General features: G+C 39.1%; 1 long non-coding RNA gene across 1 annotated transcript; it reads left to right on the top strand.

Moving 5' to 3' along the window:
* The first annotated feature begins 10,465 nt into the window (after nucleotides 1-10,465).
* Nucleotides 10,466-18,146, top strand: LOC107798109 (uncharacterized). Its single transcript, XR_012707587.1, has 3 exons — nucleotides 10,466-11,150; nucleotides 15,753-15,898; nucleotides 16,003-18,146. It is a non-coding gene; the product is annotated as an uncharacterized LOC107798109 (long non-coding RNA).
* The last annotated feature ends 2,394 nt before the right edge of the window (nucleotides 18,147-20,540 follow it).

Genomic DNA, 20,540 nt, shown 5'->3' with positions numbered 1-20,540 from the left:
AGAATGTGTGACAAAGAAGGGCCTCTATGGCCAATTTGAATGGGATCCCAACTTCTAAGATCAACTTGGTGGTTGATTAGTCTAGATAGTAATTCAATACATAATATGAATATATAAGGGGAGAGAGGGTCTCCTTGACGAATACCCCTACTAGGTTGGAAAAAGTTAGTTCTTGTCCCATTTACTAAAACACCTATTGAGCTAGTAGTTATGCAATGCATAATGAGCCTAGATATCTTTGGAGGAAATTTGAAGTATTGAAGGATCTTGTGGACAAAAGATCATTCTAGGCTATCAAAAGCTTTCTCAAGGTCCAATTTAATAATCATATCCAAGTTCATTTTTTTTGAACGCCTAAGGTTGTTCATAATCTCTTGAATTATGATGGCATTATCACTAGTTCTTCTATTTTTAATGAAACTGGATTACATTGGGCTAATTAGGAGGGAGGGTAAAGGCTTCATTCTATTAGCAATTATTTTAGTGATGATTTTATAAGCAGCATTGCACAACCCAATTGGTATAAAGTTTTTGAGGTTGTTTGCATTAAGAAATTTTGGAATGAGACATAAGTAAGTATCATCGATAACACTAGGTAAGGATTGAGTGTTGAAAACTTGGTGACAATATGAAGTAAAGGAGTTTCCTATTATATGCCAATATTTTTGGTAGAAGAATGGATGGATGACATCCGGACCTGGTTCTTTAAAAGTTTGAATGAAAAAATAGCCTTAGTGATTTCCATATTGGTAAGAGGGTAATCAAGGCAGCTTAGGTCAGCCTTATTGGCACTTGAGGGATCGGAGATTGAATTGTTTATTAGAGAAGCAATCTTAGCAGTTTTAAATCTATAAAGAAAGAGAGTGTGTGATCAATTATTTTCTTTGGTTCAGAGATCCACTCCCCATTATCTTTGGTGAAGCACATTATGGCATTTCGACGTTTACGATTTGAAGCCATAATGTCAAAATACTTAGTGCTGGTATAACCTTCATTAAGCCAATTACTCCTAGACCTTAACTTCCAAAAATCATGTTCCATATGAAGAATATTGTTATACTCCAGTTTGAGGTTGGACTCAAGGTTTTGAAGGAAGTGACTGTTTTGGTAATGAGGGGAAGTTTGGATACCATTTAATGTAGCTAGGATTTGCCTTTTCTTTTTAAAAATATACCCAAACGTAGTATTTTTTCCATTTTGTAACCTCATTTGTAAAATTGTTTTGGGAATCAACCAAGTCTTTTCCAAGCCAACATTGCTTGACAATATTGATAAAATCTGGATGCCTACACCAAATAGTTTCCAAACGGAAAGGTTTATTTCTACTGTCTCCAATCCTAGGGATTAGATTAATGAGAATAGGATTATGACCCGAGTGATTTTTTGGAAGGTGAAGAACCACAACTTTAGGATATAGGGAAATCCAATCTTTGTTAACAAAGATTCGGTCTAGACGTTTCATAATCAACCCTTTAGATTTTTTTCTATGGTTAGACCATGTGTATTTACGACCCTTATAGCCTAGATCTAAAAGGTTAAATCGGTTAATACTATTCCAAATAGTGTTGCTACGTCTACGGTTTATGGAGTTACCGCCTAATTTATCATTAGAAGTAAGGACATCATTGAAATCACCCCGAAGCAACCAAGGCCCCTTAAAACTATTACTAATATTTTTTATGATGTTCCACATTTCAACATGTTTATAAAGCTTAGTACTAGCATAAATGGAAGACAAAAGCCAAGTAGTTTTAGAAGGGAATACCTCAATAGTGGCATGTATCTCTTGATTATTCCTAACAAAATCATGAACCTTGACAACACTAGCATCCCATAAGAACATTATGCCACTAGATTGACCTTTACTAGGAACCTCGATCATTTGAGAAAATTCAAAGTTACTTAGAAGGGACATATGACTTTCCATTCTAGTTTCTAAAAGTGTAACCATGCACGACCTATAAGTATCCAACATTTCCCAAAAATTCATCCTGAAATTCTCACTGTTACCTCCGCGGATGTTCCAAATTATGATATTGGTTGGTCTAAACATGTTTGCATGGATGTTTGTTGGCCCATTTTCCCTCTGGGCTAGAAGGACTGGATTCCTCCTCAATTATGGAACTAAGATCATTGCATGGTTTCCCACTGTTGGGTCTTGAGGAGGCCTCACATCCATTGAGAATTTGTAAAGTGTTGCTGAGCAACTGAGTACATACCTCTTCTCTCGTTGGTCTCTGAATAGATACACTTTTACTTCGTTGATTCTTAAAAACTCTAGGACTGGTCCTGACCCCAGCAGATTTATTTCTTCTTCCTTCTCCATTTCTATGTTTTCTGGTTCTGGTGCATTGGGAGGGGCCTAAGCCTGAGGGATCATTTGTGGGATATAAGGTGGGGCAGGGGGAGATTGTGGGGGTAGAGTGTGTTCATGGGGTGGTGGTTGCATGTTGGAGTTGTTTTGTGGAGCTACACTATCGAATGGGGTTCCAAGGAATGAAGATTGGGTTCATATTGTTGATCTCCCCTGGTGAGAAGAAGAGAAGATCAATTGGAACTTGCTGAGATTGGATTGGGTTAAAGTGAGGGGGAAGACTCCATTGATTTCTCATTGGTTGAGCTTGACTCAGGTTCAATGATGGGGCTAGGGGTGGAGGATGTTGTTCATCCACACATGGTTGAGATAGTTGCTCATCGCCATGTTCATGCCTTCTAATACTAATTGTGCTAGGAAGTGGGAGTTTTGGAGCACAATAATCGTTTCCTGGCCATTTAGAACCATGCTGAATGTTATTGGTAATGGTTGAGGGATTGGATACTATTAGTTGGTTGAGTATTATTTGTGTGTGAAATACGTTTTGTTTTTTTTTGGGGGGGGGGGGGGGATTAGGGAATCATTAGACGTAGTAGTGAAATTATTTGATTGCAAGTTATTTAATTGTCTTGTTTGAGGGGCTACCAAATGGATATCTATTGGCTCATTTACTGCCACATCAATAGCTATGCAAGAAGTGTCGTTACATCCTAGGCCATTTGTGTTTGTATTGGCGAGATTAGACGGAGATTCTAAAGTATCAAAATTATTGTTTGTGACAATGTGATTTTTGTTGTGGTTAAACTTCTCAGCATTTAGAAAAGGAGTAGTAATAGCTCTATTGATAGTAACAATACTTTTGACATCTAGGTTAATATTTTGTAGAGGGGGTTTAGACTTATCTGGGGTGGGAGGGATTGGAACAACTGTCTTACCAGAGTTGTGGTATGACATTTTTGGCTTGTAGATGGAACTTCTTTTTTTTGGGGGGGGGGGGGAAAGCAACAGTGTACCAGGCATCCTCCTTGGGCCGAAGATATCCTATTTGCAGCTAGAATTAGAAATGTCCAATGCCTTGGATTGGCTACTGCATAGTCTCCTTCTGGATTGGTAGATTTGCTCCTTTGCTTTATATAGTTGCATGAGGCCATTGAATGCCCTAATCTGCCGCAATGTTTGCATAGAAAATTAACTCCTTCATAATGAATTTCCTGCTTATGTTGGCCAATGAAAATGAATGGTGTAACGGGGACCTCTAATGGCACCTTTATGCAAAGCCTAGCATAACGACCCCTTAGAGTGGAAGAAGTGCATGCATCAATCTTTAGTAGCTTGCCAATTTTTTTGCCAACTTTTTTGAGTATTAGTCCGTCATAAAATTCCATTGGTAATTGTGCTAAGCATATCTATATAGCAGCATGTGTTATTTTAGCCTTTGAGGCAATAAAATTAGGCACCCATTTTTGAACGGATAGAAAGTGACCAAAGATGAACCAAGGGCCATTGTGGAGGACTTTGAGCATGCTATCTTCATTGCTAAATTTTGTAATATAATAATATGACACTAGATCAATCAATGTGAAGTTTTCCTTTAATTTCACAAGTCTTGAATCTTCCGTTTGAGTAATTGGTGTTGAATCCTCATTCCTTGTAGTTTTATAATTGTTGAGTACCTCCAGGGAGAGTAAATTCTTTGGAGATCTTCTGGAGATAGTTGAATTAAGTGATCACCATTTGAGTGGTAGATGAAGTTCCCCATATCATCAGGATGGTTTGGTCATGTGAATCGATGATCATGTTAATCTGACCATCTTGTAAGCCATCGATTATTTTGCCTTTGAAACTAGGGTTGGAAGGAATAGTAGTTACTGTAGAATACATTGGATCAATATCGGGTGGTTTAGGAAGAATTAGATTAGAGATCTTTGAATGATGCATGGATAGGCAGTTGATACTTTTTAGTGAGAAGGAGGAGGTTCTCTCACTAAACACCTATATGATTGTGTTACTCTTAGTAACAAGTTAAGGAGTTTACGGTAATACATTAAGTAGTTAACAATAGTTTCGTCCTTTTGGTTGATGTCTCAATTTAAGTATGTATTGTGGGCATTAGATTAAAAGAAAAAATGTGTTTCATTTTCAAAATGAATATCACTTTTATCTCTGTTCAAATATCCCTCACCCTAGCTAGCAAAAGATTAAAGGCATGGAAAATATTTTTGTTAGATTAAACTCTCTTGCAACTTGTTAGTTTGGTTAGTTGCTTGGTTTGGTAGACAAAGAAGAACATCTCTGGAACTGTTTAATTTAAGAATCTTTTATTAGGCCTCATTGGTATACACTTGATGGATGTCTGAATCTTAATCATTCAGATCTCAGACACTAAGTGCATTATATTTTTAAAGTCTGAATCTTAATCATTCAGATCTTAATCATTAAATGTATTTTTTTACTTCACAACCACTTAATGGGTCTGAATAGGTCTGTTTGATTAAAATCTATAATAAAGACTTAATTTCATTAAGATGCTATCATACACATCCATTACTAGTTATCGACACACCACCCTCAACCATAGCCGCCACCACTACCACCACACAGTCCACACCACCTTCAACCAGAGCCGCCACCACTACCACCCCCCACCCCCACCCCCCACCACCATCATCCTTAACCATAACCACACACTCACCTACCTCAACTACTACCACCAATCACCCCATCACTTTCAATACCTTAGGCGGCACTGCCCACCATTATAAACTATTACCACCCACCATCACCTTCATCAATCACAAACTCAATCATCATCACCACCCACCATTATTAACTATCACCACCCACTATCATACTCAACTATAATCGTTATCGCTACCAATTACCACTAGCTACTGCCCAGAACCATCACCATTAACCAAAATTACCACCAACTACCGCCTCTAGTCGACAGTCACAAGCGTCTTCGTTAGCCATCACCTCCACCGACTATCATACTAATATTATACTCTTATATATATACATATATATATATATATATACATATACATATATATATATATATATATATATATATATATATATATATATATACATATACATATATATATATATATATATATATATATATATATATATGTATGTGTGTGTGTGTGTGTGTGTGTGTGTATGTGCATGTGTATATATTCATATGTTTAAAAAACAAACGGTGTTTGTTAGCATAATGGACAGATTGTAGAGTATCTTACATTAATATATTCTCGATATGGTGAATATATGGGATATTATTGGTGATATTCTACATTTAGTGTAGAATATTGTGTAGCATTAGTTGTTGAATGTAGGAAGAATATATTATAGGATTTACATTTAGTATAGGATATTTTACTTCCTTTCATCTCTTATTTCTCTTGTGTATAAATACCAATATATTTGATGTATTTGAATAAAGTAATTGAGATAGTCGTTCTTCAGTTTCTTTCATACTTTCTCTGTTCTTGACTGTAAGGCCACGTAAAATTTCATAAAGGAATTTAAGATTTCGTGGTGTCGAGGTAGGATTATGTTTTTGAGGATTGTAGAAGCTCGCCGCGGTACAGACATTTTGGGTTGAAGAATGCACTAAATTGTTGATGGAAATTTTTGGAAAGAGAAGGCGATTCTGCGGTCAAATTTGCGACCGAAGAATAGGTTTGTGGGCCGCATATCCATCGCGGAGTTGAGCAGAGAGTTGTTGAATTTTGAAGTTTGTTTTGCGCCCATTATGCGGTCGCATATCCATTCTGTGGCAGCATAAGTAGTCTGCGGATGGTAGAACGATCGTAGACCTGACCAGTCTAGCCCAAATTTTTAGGACCATTTTACGGTCCAAGTTTGTGGACCGTAGGCGTGATCTGCGGTGCATTTTGTGACCGAAGAGTTGAGATCGGATAGTCCATTTTTTTATTTTTAAAACCCGACCCGAATCAAGGGAAGGGAAGAATGAGACCATAATTTGGAAGTCACCCCCGACCGAGACCTAGATAGCAACCTAACCGAGTACTAAATAATTGAGAAAGGGAAGACCCCCCCAGAGCCAGAACATTGGCGCCGACATTTTGATAAATAGCCTTTGGGCCTTATTTTGGGGCGACCATCTGATGATTTTAGAGAGAAGTAAGAGCATTTTAGAGAGAGAAGGAGGAAACCTAGCATTCTAATCATTCATTCTTTCCCCAATCTTCAAGAATCAAGGAAGCCAATCACAAGATCTTTTTCTATTCAGTAAGGTTCCATACCCGCAATGAAACACTATAAACAACGGTTTGCAACAATAAGCAAATTGATAGAAATACTGTAGAGTAAGCTGGACACAGTCCGAGTCCAATGAGACCAAATAAAGGAAAACAAGTAACAACTCAACAAAAACAACCGGTTTTGCACCAGATCTATTCAGAAATTTCATTGAGGTACCAAACCTCATAATCACAAATCATGGCTCCCAATTCTTGAACCCTAATCATTTGGCCTCTTATTCCCGCATTACAAATTCATAATTGCACGGTCGACTCACGTGCCAAGAGAGTGACAATATCTAATATTCGCACGGACTGCTCACGTGCCAATAATAATAATGACTCATGATTGCACAGTCAACTCACATGCCAACAGTATAACTCTCACATAGAAAGCAAGTACACAAGAGTACATGTAAATGGTCAATAACATTAGGATTCATCTTCCTAACCGATATGGGTGATTTATTTGCGTGTATGCTTGTGCAAGTGTTCTACCACAATTCAAGTCACTGAGTAAGTGTAGAGAGAATGAATGGCACATAAGAAACGATCACCATGAAATGTACATGGTATAACTCACACAGGGTAGACACACCACTACAAAAATAACAACAATAACAATGCCCCCAGGCCATCACAAGTCAGCACAAATCATTTTCCAATATAGCCCACCTTGTCTCGCCACGTGCGCTATAACAAAGTAAATGCCGGCTTTGTCTCGTCGCACGTGTATAATAAAATTCCCACATTGTCTTGCCACATGTGCAAACCCATATATATAGCCCGCATTGTCACGCCGCATGTGCATATATCAATACTAATAATAGCACGACAGAAACCTCGTGCAACACAATAACAATCGCACGATAGAAAGAGGTAAACAACAGGGGCTCTCCCTAGATAACGCCTCGTGGCCCCAAAAGTAAATATGCAACAAGGGCGCTCTCGAGGTACCGCCTTGTAGTCCCAAATGTAAATATGCAACAGAGGCGCTCTCGAGGTATGATGAGTGTAGACATGTAATTTTTGACCCTCCCCGAGATTTTATATATTTTAGCATTTAAATATTTAGTTTAGGCCTATGTAAGGCCCCGTGAAATTTCTACTCAAAAACCCGAGTCTTGTGGTGCCAAGTTAGGATCATGTGTTAGAAAAGCTTGCCGCGGTTTGGACCTTTTGGATTGATCTGTACGTTAGAAAGTTAAGAAATTATGTTTTCCAGAAAATGTGCGATTCTGCGGTCCATTATGCGGTCGCATAATAGGTATGCGGACCGCATATTCGCCGTAGAACCAGTCAGTGTGTTGGTCAATTTGAGGTCAACTATGCGACCAATTATGCGATCGCATAATCGGTATGCGGGACGCATAGTCCTCGCATAATTCCCTTGAAATTTTTGTGAAGGCAGTTCTGCAGTGCATTATGCGACCGTAGAACAAGTATGCGTACCGCATTTCCGTCTCATACCTGGGCAGTGTGTTCAGTTTTTGGGACTATTTTTGCAGTCCATTTTGTGGGCCGCATGTTAGATATGCGATCGCAGATCTGAGTCGGGGCTCCTATTTTCTAATTTTTAAAACCCGACCTTCTCTATGTTATTTTTACTAAGATAGAGTGAGAAAAGGAGTTCTAGAGAGAGAGATAGAGAGTGACCTTCATCCAATCCCCACCTAACTCTCACCCCAAAATCGTGAAGATTGGCAAGAAAGGTGCTAGGTCTTGACCCTAAAAAGGTAAGAACTTGTTCCATAATCTGTAATTTTGAACTTTCTATTTAAAATAAGGGATTAACAATTGAGTTCTTGGGGAAAATGGCTAAAAATTTTGCATGCATAAGAAATAATGGGGTATGGAGAGGATGAGACTAAAGAGACAACAATTGAAGTATAACATTGAAGAAATCTCTTTCAAAAAGGGACCTAAGATCACCATGCTCACTTGGTGCTTGATAGTATACCTGAACGAGCTAAAATCTTAACCATATCACTAATTCTTGGTTCGATTTATAATTCTTATATTATAGATTGAAGTGCTAAGAGTCCTGAAATTTTGTAAGAATTAAGGAAAGCTTAAACAATATATGTATGGCTAAAACCTCGTCTTTTAGAAATCGAGCTCCGTCGGTGTTTGCTATGGTAAGCCTAAACTTGAATTGTTGTATGGATTGTTGTTTCACATGAATTTAGGGTTACAACTTTATATGCGTGAAAGATGTGTCTCAATATGATAAATGTGTTATTCTTGATAACATGAAAGGCTGCCAGGAATATGAATCATGTACTGAAATGCTTAGACCTTAAGTTGAGATTGAAGCTGTATATGTTGTGTCCTCTATGTGAAGTCTCATCTACACTTTTAACTTTCTTTTCTCTTGTGTGCACATATTATGCTAAATTACCAGTCTAACATTGAAATTAGGAACGATGTGAAATGTGGCCTAGTGCCAAATATATGACGTGATAGCTGTGGCCCCAAGTGCCTATGAAATGATATATATGATATAACGATTGAATTGAGATTGATTGATGGAAAAGGGAAACGCCATGGTAAGGCGGATTAGCCGATCGGGCCGAGATCGGACGCCATGCCGCACACATGGTGGTATTATGATGATATTGAACCCTGGATAAAAAGGAAAAAATGAGATTGTGATTGAAATGTATGTCTCAAATAAGGCAACCTAGCCGATCGGGTCGAGATCGGACTCCGCTCAATCTAGCGGTGGTATAGTGAACAATGATGAACAGTATGAAATGCCCCAAACTAAAGGCTATGAAAACATAATGTGAAAATTGTATGATTCTTTTACATTGATAATGTTGTGATCGTTTAAAGCTAAGTTATGCTTGTGCCTTCATTATATTTGGTATAAAAAGTTTTTTCTAACTAGATGGTGTTTAATTATACATACTAGTACTATTCCATGGTACTAACGTCCCTTTTGCCGGGGCGCTACATTTTTAAATGAATGTAGGTGGCTCCATTGCGGATAATGTCGATCGCGCGTAGCGGAGTACCTTCTTATCAAAGTCTTGGTGAGCCCCTTTCTCCTTCAAAGGGTTATATTGCACATCTTTTGTTGTGGACTTCCACTTTTGAGGTATAGCCGGAGCCTTGTTGCCGGCATTGTCATACTTGTCTTTTACATCTTTAGAGGCTCCGTAGACATGTGTGTGGGCTATGTACGGGTCTTGGATGAGTCTACGAACTATGTTGTAATTCTAACTCTCGCTTCTCTAAAGTGTAATTGTATGGAATCTTGGAAACTTAACTACGGCTTAATGTTGTGATATAAAATGAACTAACAATGTTGAATGTACTATCTTTCCTTATCTACATAAATGAAAGCATGATTTCCTTATTCATATTGAGTTGGGTAGGAAGTGTTGGATAAGGCTTGCTCAGTTGGGTTCACTCGACCGAGCGTCGGTCGCGCCTCCCGAGGTTGGGGCGTGACAGCCTAATATCACTATTTTAATTAGTTTTTGACTCTTTTACTTCATTTGTCACAAAAATAAAAATTACAAAAAATATTTTCTTTATTTAGGTAATTGATATTTTGTCTTGTTACTTTCAGTTTATTTACCTTTCATAAAATTTAAAAATATAAAAATAGTTTTATTTGTTATCTCAATGTGTAATTTTAGTATTTTTGCATTATAGTTATTTACTTAACTAGCATGAATTAGTAACAATCGTATTTTTAATTTGTTCTTTAGAAAAGAAGAAAAAACCAAATTAATTTTAAGATGGACATGATCTTGATTTTAAAATCAAAAGACGGTCCAAAAAAGAGTCATTCTTAGACAAAAGTTAGTCCAAAATTTTGTCAAGCCCAATTTCTTTCTTCTCCAATCCATAAGCCCATACCGCCCTAAGCTAAAGACCCCTTCATCTCCACATTAAAAGAAAAAAAACCTAGAAGACCTAAAAAAAAGGAGATCAGCCGCAGAAACAAAAAAAAAGACCACCACCCATGCCGTTCTTCTTCGTTTCATAATCTAAGAACACTTCTGTTCTTCTTCAACACCAACGACACGCCCTCCCTGAACTTCTTCTTCTCCAAGCCTAAAACTCCAATAAGATCCCCTGATCTCTCAGGCACAAACCAACAGAAGCAGCCGTGATTTCAACCCAAGAACACCCCCTAGACCTTTCTTCCCCATCTTCACAAAATCAAAAAAAAAAAAAAAAAGAACCCTAAAAGATATCCAGCCCGTCTTCCTCACCATAACTCCGGTGACCAAGCGTACACAGCAGCCCCCCGTTGCCGTCTCTCACCAGACCCAACCCAGCTCGCCGGAAAAACGCCAACGACCACCCGCCGGAAACCAGCAACAGTGATACGCAGCAGAAATCAACCACCTATTTTTAAAAACAAACCAATTAGATCTGAAAACCAAGAAAAGGTTTCTGAAAATCTCAATTTCCAAGAGGTTTTTGAGTCGAAATTTGCTGCTCGATTGTTGAGGTTTTCCGGACCCGTGCGATTTCAGTCGAGGTTTTTCGGTCCGAGTTTCCACACTACAGCTGCTGTAATTGGAAAATATGTCCCCTTTGAGGTCAATTTCTTTCTAATCTTAAATTTCCTCTCTGTTTCCAAGATATTAAGTTTTGACGATTATGAATGCCGTGTAGTTATGCGTGTTTCGTTGCTTGTCTGAGACTCTCTTGATTTGGTCCATTTATGTCGAAGTTTTCATTGATGCAATCATGTACATGTGTAATAGCTATTTTTGTTTTGGTTGGTTTATTTGTGTTTGTGAATTGGTGAAGAAGACTACTACTGTCTCCGCCGCTGGTAGTGAGGACTGTGGTGGAGTTCCAATTAATATTTAAACTAATATGTGTGCCCATTTCTTGTCACTTTCTCAAAATAAAAAAAGAAGAAAAATTAAGTGGTGAAATTAATGGACTAACCCTTTCTTTATTTTTAATTAATAAATTTGATGAACCATCTGTCAAGGGGAAATTGTTGACTCATTTCCAATTTTTGTTACTATTATAAGTTTCCTTTTGTACCAACTCTATTTCAAGTTACTTTATTGTTAAATCTCTCGTCTGATGCCACTAGTCTTTCGAATTAGATCATTGAATTAATGGTATATTATGTGAATGGGAGCTTAGGACTAGGAGGATCAAATTCATTTTCTCTGGCGGGCGTTGATGTTCTAGTATCTCTAGTAGTTTTTCTGAATGGTTAAAGATCTACCAATTTTGGGTTGCGACATACGTGAGTGGGCAAACTTTTTGGCGTGATTAATAATGAATCGTCGAGATTATGGGTACGGTTTCCTTGGCATTATCAAGATACGTAAATCTCAATTCAGGTGTGCATTTTATGTGACCCGACCATAATTTTGAATAATAATAATAATAAAATAAACATATCGTGAATCGCGGGTGCATTTTATGTAGCGTGGTTTACAATGTGTACGATGATCATGAATTATCCTAACATTAAAAGCGGTTGCAAAGTTAAAAATGCACGCAGGTTTAAAATGTGTAATTAATCGGATAATTAAGCCAATAATAATAGTTGAGCGGCCGTGCTAAAATCACAGAACTCGGGAATGCTTAACACCTTCTTTCGAGTTAACATAATTCTTTACTCGGATTTCTGTGTTTTGCGGACTGTAGAACAGAGTCAAACTTCCTCGATTCAGAATTTTAAACCGGTGACATGAGACGCCATAAATTATCCCAAGTGGCGACTCTGAATTTTAAATAAATAATCATGTTTCGATTATTATCACTTTAATTGGAAAAACTCATCTATACCCCTTCTAGGGTAGAAAAAGGAGCTGTCACACCTCTTTTTCTACACCGAAGGGGGTATAAGTGAGTTTTTCCAATTAAAGTGACAATAACCAAAACGGGATTATTTATATCAAATACAGAGTCGCCACTTGGGATATTTTATGGTGTCCCAAGTCACCGATTTAAAATCCCGCATCGAGGAAGTTGACTCTTATTTATGGTTTACGAATACAGAAATTCGGGTAAAGAATTCTGTTAACCGGGAGAAGGTGTTAGACATTCCTGAGTTCCGTTGTTTTAGAACGGTCGCTCAACTATTATTATTGGCATAATTATCTGATTAATTACACATTTTAAACCTACGTGCATTTTTAACTTTCTAACAGCTTTTAATGTTTTTAGGAAAATTCATGATCATCATACACTTGCTTATTTTTGAAAACGCATCATAAATCACGCTACATGAAATGCACTCGCGGTTCACGACATGTTTAATTTATTTAAAATTATTGGAAATTGAAGTCGGGTCACATAAAATGTACATCCGAATTTGAAAATTATATATCACGACTACATCCCGGGAATCGTACCCGTAGCTATGATGATTTATATTATAACGCGCTTAAAGCAAGCTACAAGATTGTTAATGAATACTACAAAAATTTTTATGGACTAATAAAAGTGAGCAATAAACCAGACAACGAATCAAACGTTAATTATTGCAAACATAGAGTGAGATAGAAGAAAGAATGGACCTCAAAAGCTTTGAATCGCAAAACTCATTAACTGGATGGGACCTTGACCGGAAAACTTCAGCGGCGCCGGAAACTTGAACGGAAATTGACAACCCGAAACACCTCGAGTCGAACTCCGAACCAAAATTGATCTCCATTTTCATACTTGAAAACCAAAATTCAAAACCCAAATGAAAAAAAAAACAGAAACGTCTATATCCATATACGTATATGCACATTTTTATCTTTTTCTGAAATTTAAACAAACATTGAAAACCATAAAAATGAGCCGCTGAATCCTTCGCTTTGAAACTCAATTTTCATCCCATGTTTCTATCCTGAATTTTCTCAACGACTCTGTACGTTCTCTGCCTCTATTTCGTTCCCCCTCCCCTCTGTTTTCGACTCTCTATCTCTGTTCTTTTCTACCTTCGACGTCTGTTGCTGCTAGCTGGAGGGTGGTCGCTGGTGGCTGTTGGTATGGGAGATAGGTGAGAGTGGTGTGTAGATGAAGAAGATTAAGAGAGGTACGACTGGTTATGGAGATGGCAGAAGCGGGTGATGAGGGTGGTCATGTGGCAGTGAGGTTTTGGAGATGAGTGGTTGCTGGTTCTGTTGCTGGCAGCGTCGCCAGGAGAGGAGCGAGTTGGTGAGGGAGATGGACTGCTGCTTGGAGAGGATGACGGCTGGATCTGGTCTTGGTTGTTCTTCTCTAGGGTTTGTGTTAAGAAAGATAAAGGAGCTGAAGGTTGTTTAGGGTTTTTTTTTTCTTGTGTTGTGAAGGGTCCCCATGAAGAAGAAGAGTCCTTAGGTTAAAAAAATGGATGGTCCTTCCCTTTTTAAAAAAATCTGATCTCTATTATAGAAAATGGGTCAAATTAGGTCTTAGGGTTAGGTTAGTGGGTATTGGACTAAGGATAATTGGGCTTGGATTTAGGAAATTGGGTTGGACCATGTCTTTTGAGTTTGAATCTAGGCTAAGAATACCAAATAACAATGTACCTATAAAGTATAAAAATCACTCTTAATTAAAATAAGCTAATATAAAACTAAATACTAAAAGCGAAACTATTTTTTTTATATTTTTAATTTTATGAAAGGTAAATAAACCAAAAATAACTAAATAAAATATGAATTAGCCAAATAAGAGAAACTAGTTTTGTAATTTTTATTTTTGTGATAAAATAAAGTAAACGGGTCAAAACTAGTTAAAATAGCGATATTATATCTAAACTAGATATTTAAACGCTAAAATGTATGAAATCTCGGGGAGGGTCAAAAATGACATGTCTACAGCTGCCCTTCTTTAACTGGAAACACGAAGAGTTGTCAGACAAAGAATGACGAGACAGGTTTTTGACCCGACCCTTATTTAGAGAGACCAAAACTAAAAGAGAGGAGAATGTCACCGAGCCTTGGTATCTGAGCTGCCTACATCTCCTTGGCTATAAATGAATCAGGCCACGTGTAGTTCAGAAGTAGGAATAGTGATAGAGTATACCGAGGTGGAGAGCCGATTGAGGTGTCGTTCTGTCGATGTTCCGGTCCGCGGTCCTGTTATTACATTAAAAATCAAGATTAAAAAGACTAACTAAGCCTATTAGCTACGAGTTACAAGATCCCGATCTATGAGTCTTCTGAAGCTTGATCTTGAGTCTTGGTTGGTTCTTCGTGCGGACTCTGATCTGAATCTTGATGCTTGTTAGCTGCAGGTGTTAGTTCATTCTTCCACGGCTTCTTCGGATCAAGAGCCGACATGCAGTGCTCGTGACTTCAGTCATGTCTTGAGCAACTCACATCTTTCATCTGCTTCTGCATTTGGATTCACTTCCCTCTTTTTTCTTTTCTTTCTTTTTTCTTGGATTGAGACTTCTTCTTTGGTCATCTCAAACCTCCGTGCCTCGAGGTAAAAACCTTATTCTTCAGGCAACTCGTGCTACCTCTGATTTGAAATTTGAAATGAATTCTGAAATGACTTCCCCCATTCTCCAGGTGGGTGCCTGCTACTAACTGGAAACTTGAAATAAATTCCCTCATTCTCCAGGTGGGCGCCTGCAGCTTACATGAAACTTAAAATGACTCTGAATTGAATTATGAAATGACTTCCCTCATTCTCCAGGTGGGGCGCCTGCTAATGACTTAAAACTAGAAATGAATTCCCTTGTTCTCAAGGTGAGTGCCTGCAACTGACTTAAAACTCGAATAAATTCCATTGTTCTCCAGGTAGGCACCTGTAACTTAAACTTGAAATGAATTCCCTTGTTCTCCAGGTGGGCGCCTGCAACTTAAACTTGAAATGAATTCCCTTGTTCTTCAGGTGGGCGCCTAATGCTCACTTAAAATTTGAAATAAATTCCCTTATTCTCCAAGTGGGCGCCTGATGCTGACTTAAAATTTGAAATAAATTCCCTTGTTCTCTAGGTGGGCGCCTGATGCTGACTTAAAATTTGAAATAGATTCCCTTGTTCTCCAAGTGGGCGCCTGATGCTAAAACTTGAAGTGAATTCCCTTGTTCTCTAGGTGGGCGCCTAATGCTGACATAATATTTGAATTAAATTCCTTTGTTCTCCAGGGGGCGCCTGCAACTTAAACTTGAAATGAATTCCCTTGTTCTCCAGGTGGGCGCCTGATGCTGACTTAGAATTTGAAATAAATTCTCTTGTTCTCCAGGTGGACACCTGCAACTTAAACTTGAAATGAATACCCTTGGTCTTCAGATGGGCGCCTGATGCTGACTTAAAATTTGAAATAAATTCTCTTGTTCTCCAGGTGGACGCCTGCAACTTAAACTTGAAATGAATTCCTTTGTTCTCCAGGTGGGCGCCTGATGCTGACTTAAAATTTGAAATAAATTCTCTTGTTCTCCATGTGGGCGCCTGATGCTGACTTAGAATTTGAAATAAATTTCCTTGTTCTCCAGGGGGCGCCTGCAACTTAAACTTGAAATGAATTTCTTTGTTCTCCAGGTGGGCGCATGATGCTGACTTAATATTTGAAGTAAATTCCCTTGTTCTCCAGGTGGGTGCCTGCAACTTAAACTTGAAATGAATTCCCTTGTTCTCCAGGTGGGCGCCTGATGCTGACTTAGAATTTGAAATAAATTCTCTTGTTCTCCAGGTGGGCGCCTGCAACTTAAACTTAAATCCCATTATCCTGGAGGGTCCAGAAAACTTGAACTTAAATCCCATTATCCAGGAGGCCCCTGAACTTAAGGAAAGCTAAAAACTCTTTGTGACGACCCAAAAGGTCATCACTTGTTTTAAAAGTAAATACTGCATTTCGAGGCCTTAAAAACCTCTTTCTGTCTCATCTCATTTTGTGTGTGCAGTCCGGGCGCGTAGCCGGAAAGCCAATATGTAAAAATCTATGAAAAATGATAAATTTTGAATATAAAATGAATTAAGTTGACTTCGGTCAACATTTTCGATAAACGGACCCGGACTCATGATTTGACGGTCCCGGAGGGTCCGTAGGAAAATATGGGACTTGGGCGTATGCCCGGAATTGAATTCCGAGGTCCCAAGCCCGAGAAATGAATTTTTAAAGAAAATTGTTTTCTAAGATTATTTATGAGATTTGGAAATAAATTGTGATTAGAACTTGATGGTATCAGGCCCGTATTTTGGTTTCGGCGCCCGATACAGGTCTTATATGTGATTTAAGATAAGTTTGTGAAATTTGGTAAGAAATGGACTTGAAACGGCGTGAATCAGATTGTTTTTGAGAAAATTGAAAATTTGAAGTTCTCAAGAAAATTTCATGATATTGATGCAAATTCATATTTGATGTTATTTTAGTGATTTGAATGCACGAGCAAGTCCATATGATGTTTTTAGGTTGGTGTGCATGTTTGGTTTGGAGCCCCGAGGGCTCGGGTGAGTTTTGAATAGGCCACGGGGTGAATTTTTGGACTTATGGAATTGCAAGCTTCAGCTATTTCTGTGCAGGCCTGCAGGCTTCGCATTTGGATAGCAAATGCGAGGGCTTTGTCGCAATTGCGAAAGTAGCCCAGGCCAGCTCTCTCTCACAAATGCGAGAACGCCCTCGCAAATGCGATGCACCCTTTTTGGGCCTGTTATCGCAAATACGATCAATTGTTCGCATTTCCCATCTCGTAAATGCGAGAACCCATTCGCAATTCCCAACATAGCAGAGGTCGGGGTTCGCAATTGCGAACAGGACCTGCAACCTGCAATTTTTATACTTAGCCGAAAATCAACCATTTTTTACATCTCTTCAAAACACAAACTCCCTAGGGCGATTTTTCAAGAACAACTCTTCTTCCAAATCGATTGTAAGTCCATTTTAACTCGTTTTCTTCAATCATTTTTTCACATAATTTCAACTCAAATCAATGATTTTCATGGGGGAAATTGAGTGTTTTGGGTAGAACCTAGGTTTTTTAAAAATTGGGGATTTGAACCTCGATTTGAGATCCGATTTTAAAACAAATTATATATTTGGGTTCGTGGGGGAATGGGTAATCAGGTTTTGGTTCGAACCTCAGGTTTTGACCATGTGGACCCGGGGGCGATTTTTGACTTTTTGGGTAAAACTTTGGAAAAGTTATTTTCATGCATTAGAATTGATTCATTTAGCGTTTATTGATGTAATTAAGTAACTTGTGTCTAGATACGAGCGAATTGGTTGTGGAATCAAGAGGTAAAGAGATAGTAGAGACTTGAATTGTGTTCGTGGCATCGAGGTAAGTGTTTGGTCTAACCTTAGTTTGAGGGATTAGGAGTCGTGTCTTATTTGCTACGTGTTAATTGTGAAGTACGATGTATAGGCATGGTGACGAGTATCTATACATCGGTGCCAAGCACGCCCGTGAGTCTTGTATTGTAATTGTTATGACTCCGTTGTGGTTTATTACGCTTCACATGTTATTATCATTACTGTTCCCTTGCCGGGATGTTATTATCATTATTGTTCCCTTGCCGGGATATTATCATCATTATTGTTCCTTTGCCGTGATGTTATTATCATATTATTGTTCCCTTGCCGGGATGTTTCTTTTGATATTATTGTTCCCTTGCCGGGACCTTTTTGTGATTGGTGTTGATAAAGGAAATGGAAGCGGATTGCACGCCTGCAACAAGATATATGGAATGGGAGCGGGTTGCACGCCTGCAACAAGATATGTGAAATGGGAGCGGGTTTCACGCCTGCAACAAGATATGTGAAATGGGAGCGGTTGTACGCCTGTAACGAGATATATGAAATGAAATCTGGTTGCACGCCTGCAACGAGATATATGAAATGGGATCGGGTTGCTCGCCTGCAACGAGTTATATGAAATGGGATCGGGTTTTACGCTTGCTACGAGATATATGAAATGGGATCGGGTTGCACGCCTGCAACAAGATTTGAAATGAAAGTGAATTCTGCATTTATTTTCCTTATCTTTGTTAGTAATTAGATTTTGGTTTCTTTATATTCTCTTGATATTTTGTTGTTATATGTTTTTTCCCGAAGCATGCTTCCCCTGCCCAAATTTTAACTGTAATTACCTGCTTTTATATTTCCGCTGTATATGATTTAACTGCACAGGTTTATTTGGTGGTTTGGTCCTAGCCTCGTCACTACTTTGCTGAGGTTAGGCTAGGCACTTACCAGCACATGTAGTTGGTTGTGCTGATACTACACTCTGCACTCTTTTGTGTAGATCCCAGTGTTGTAGACTTCGAACCACAGTAAGGTTGCTGCCTTTAGTCCAACAGGCGACCCGAGGTAGTCCTGCAGGCGTCCTCGAGCCTTGGCGTCACTTCCTATCTTTCTTTTATCCTGTTTCCTTTACTTATTTCAGAAACAATGTATCTTTATCTTTCAGACGTTGTATGTAGTATTCTTAGACCATCTGTGAAACTGTGACACTGAATTCTAGGTAGAGTTGCATTTAGACTTCCGCAGTTTGTATTAAGATAAATTTTCAGATTTTGTCTTCCGCTTAATTATTTCCGCTATTTGCATGATATCTACTCATCACTGATAATGGTTTAAAACTAGAAAAGGTTAAGTAATTAGAATAATTTGGCTTGCCTAGCTTTCACCAGTATGCGCCATCACGACTCTCGAGGGTGGGAAATCCGGGTTGTGACAAGTTGGTATCAAAGCTCTAGGTTACATGGGTCTCACAGTTCACAGACAAGCTTAGTAGAGTCTGAGAGATCAGTACAGAGACGTCTGTATTTATCCCAGAGGCTACAGAGTTAGGAAAAACTTCACTTCTATTCTTCTCTGTCATGCGGTTTTTGTTCTATTAAGGTTAAATTGAAACCTCTATTCTTGTCCTTTCGCAAATGGCAAAGTCACGTACCGCTTCTTCAGCCGAGCAACAGCACAGATCGGTGATAGGTCAGCTACATCTTCGGAGGCTTTATGGAGGTTGGATATGTTTCACCAAGCTCTTCACTACTACCTTCAGCGGTGCATCTTCGGAGGATCCCCAGGATTATCTAGACAGTTGTCATGAGGTTCTTAGGAACATAGGGATAGTGGAGACCAATGGGGTCTACTTTGCTACTTTTTGCTTATCTGGATCCGCCAAGACTTGGTGGAAGGATTATTGTTTGGCTAGACCAGTTGGGTCACCAGCTTTGACTTGGGATCAGTTTCCTCAGCTGTTTTTGGAGAAATTTCTTCCTGTCACTCAAAGAGAGATCTATTGGAGGCAGTTTGAGCGTCTCCATCAGGGTTCTATGACTGTTACTCAGACGAGACCAGGTTTATTGGTTTGGCCTGTCATGCTCTACTTATACTTCCATTGAGATAGTGAGAGAGTGAGAAGGTTCCTTGAGGGGCTCATTTAGCCTATTCGACTTCAGATGGCTAAGGAGGCGGGGAGTGAGATTTCTTTTCAGGAGGCGGCCAATGTGGCCAGGAGAGTTGAGATGGTTCTATCACAGGGAGGTGGTCAGGTGTCTGACAAGAGGCCTCGTCATTCAGGCAGATTCAGTGGTACCTCATCTGGAGGCAGGGATTCGTATGGTAGAGGCCATCCTCCTAGGCCTTTTCAGTCAGCACTTCAGGTTTCTCATGGTGCTTCAGGTGGTCGTTGTTCTCATATGTAGTATTCCGATCAGCAGACCTATAGTGCACCACCAGCTCCTATCAGTGCATCGCCATTTCAGAGTTTTTAGGGTCGTTAGCCCCTGCATCCGAAGGCTTGTTTTACTTGTGGCAACACGAGGCACATTGCTAGATATTGCCCTCGAGCACCGAGAAGTTCTCAGCAGCAGGGTTCCCGTGCCATGTTTTAGGCACCGAGTGTTCCACAGCCCGCCCAACCAGCTAGAGGTGGGTTTAGAGGTGCTAGAGGTGGAGGTAGAGGTATTAGAGGTGGAGCTCAGGATGATAGAGGTGGAGGCCAGCCAGCAACAGGCCGTCCTAGAGATGTAGTTCAGGGTGGTGGGGCCCAGCCCTGATGTTATGCTCTTCTAGCCAAGCCCGAGGCTG

The sequence above is a fragment of the Nicotiana tabacum genome, chromosome 3, assembly GCF_000715075.1.
Source record: "Nicotiana tabacum cultivar K326 chromosome 3, ASM71507v2, whole genome shotgun sequence".
In the NCBI taxonomy this organism is placed as follows: Eukaryota; Viridiplantae; Streptophyta; class Magnoliopsida; order Solanales; family Solanaceae; genus Nicotiana; species Nicotiana tabacum.
This window is presented reverse-complemented; position numbering and strand designations above follow the sequence as displayed.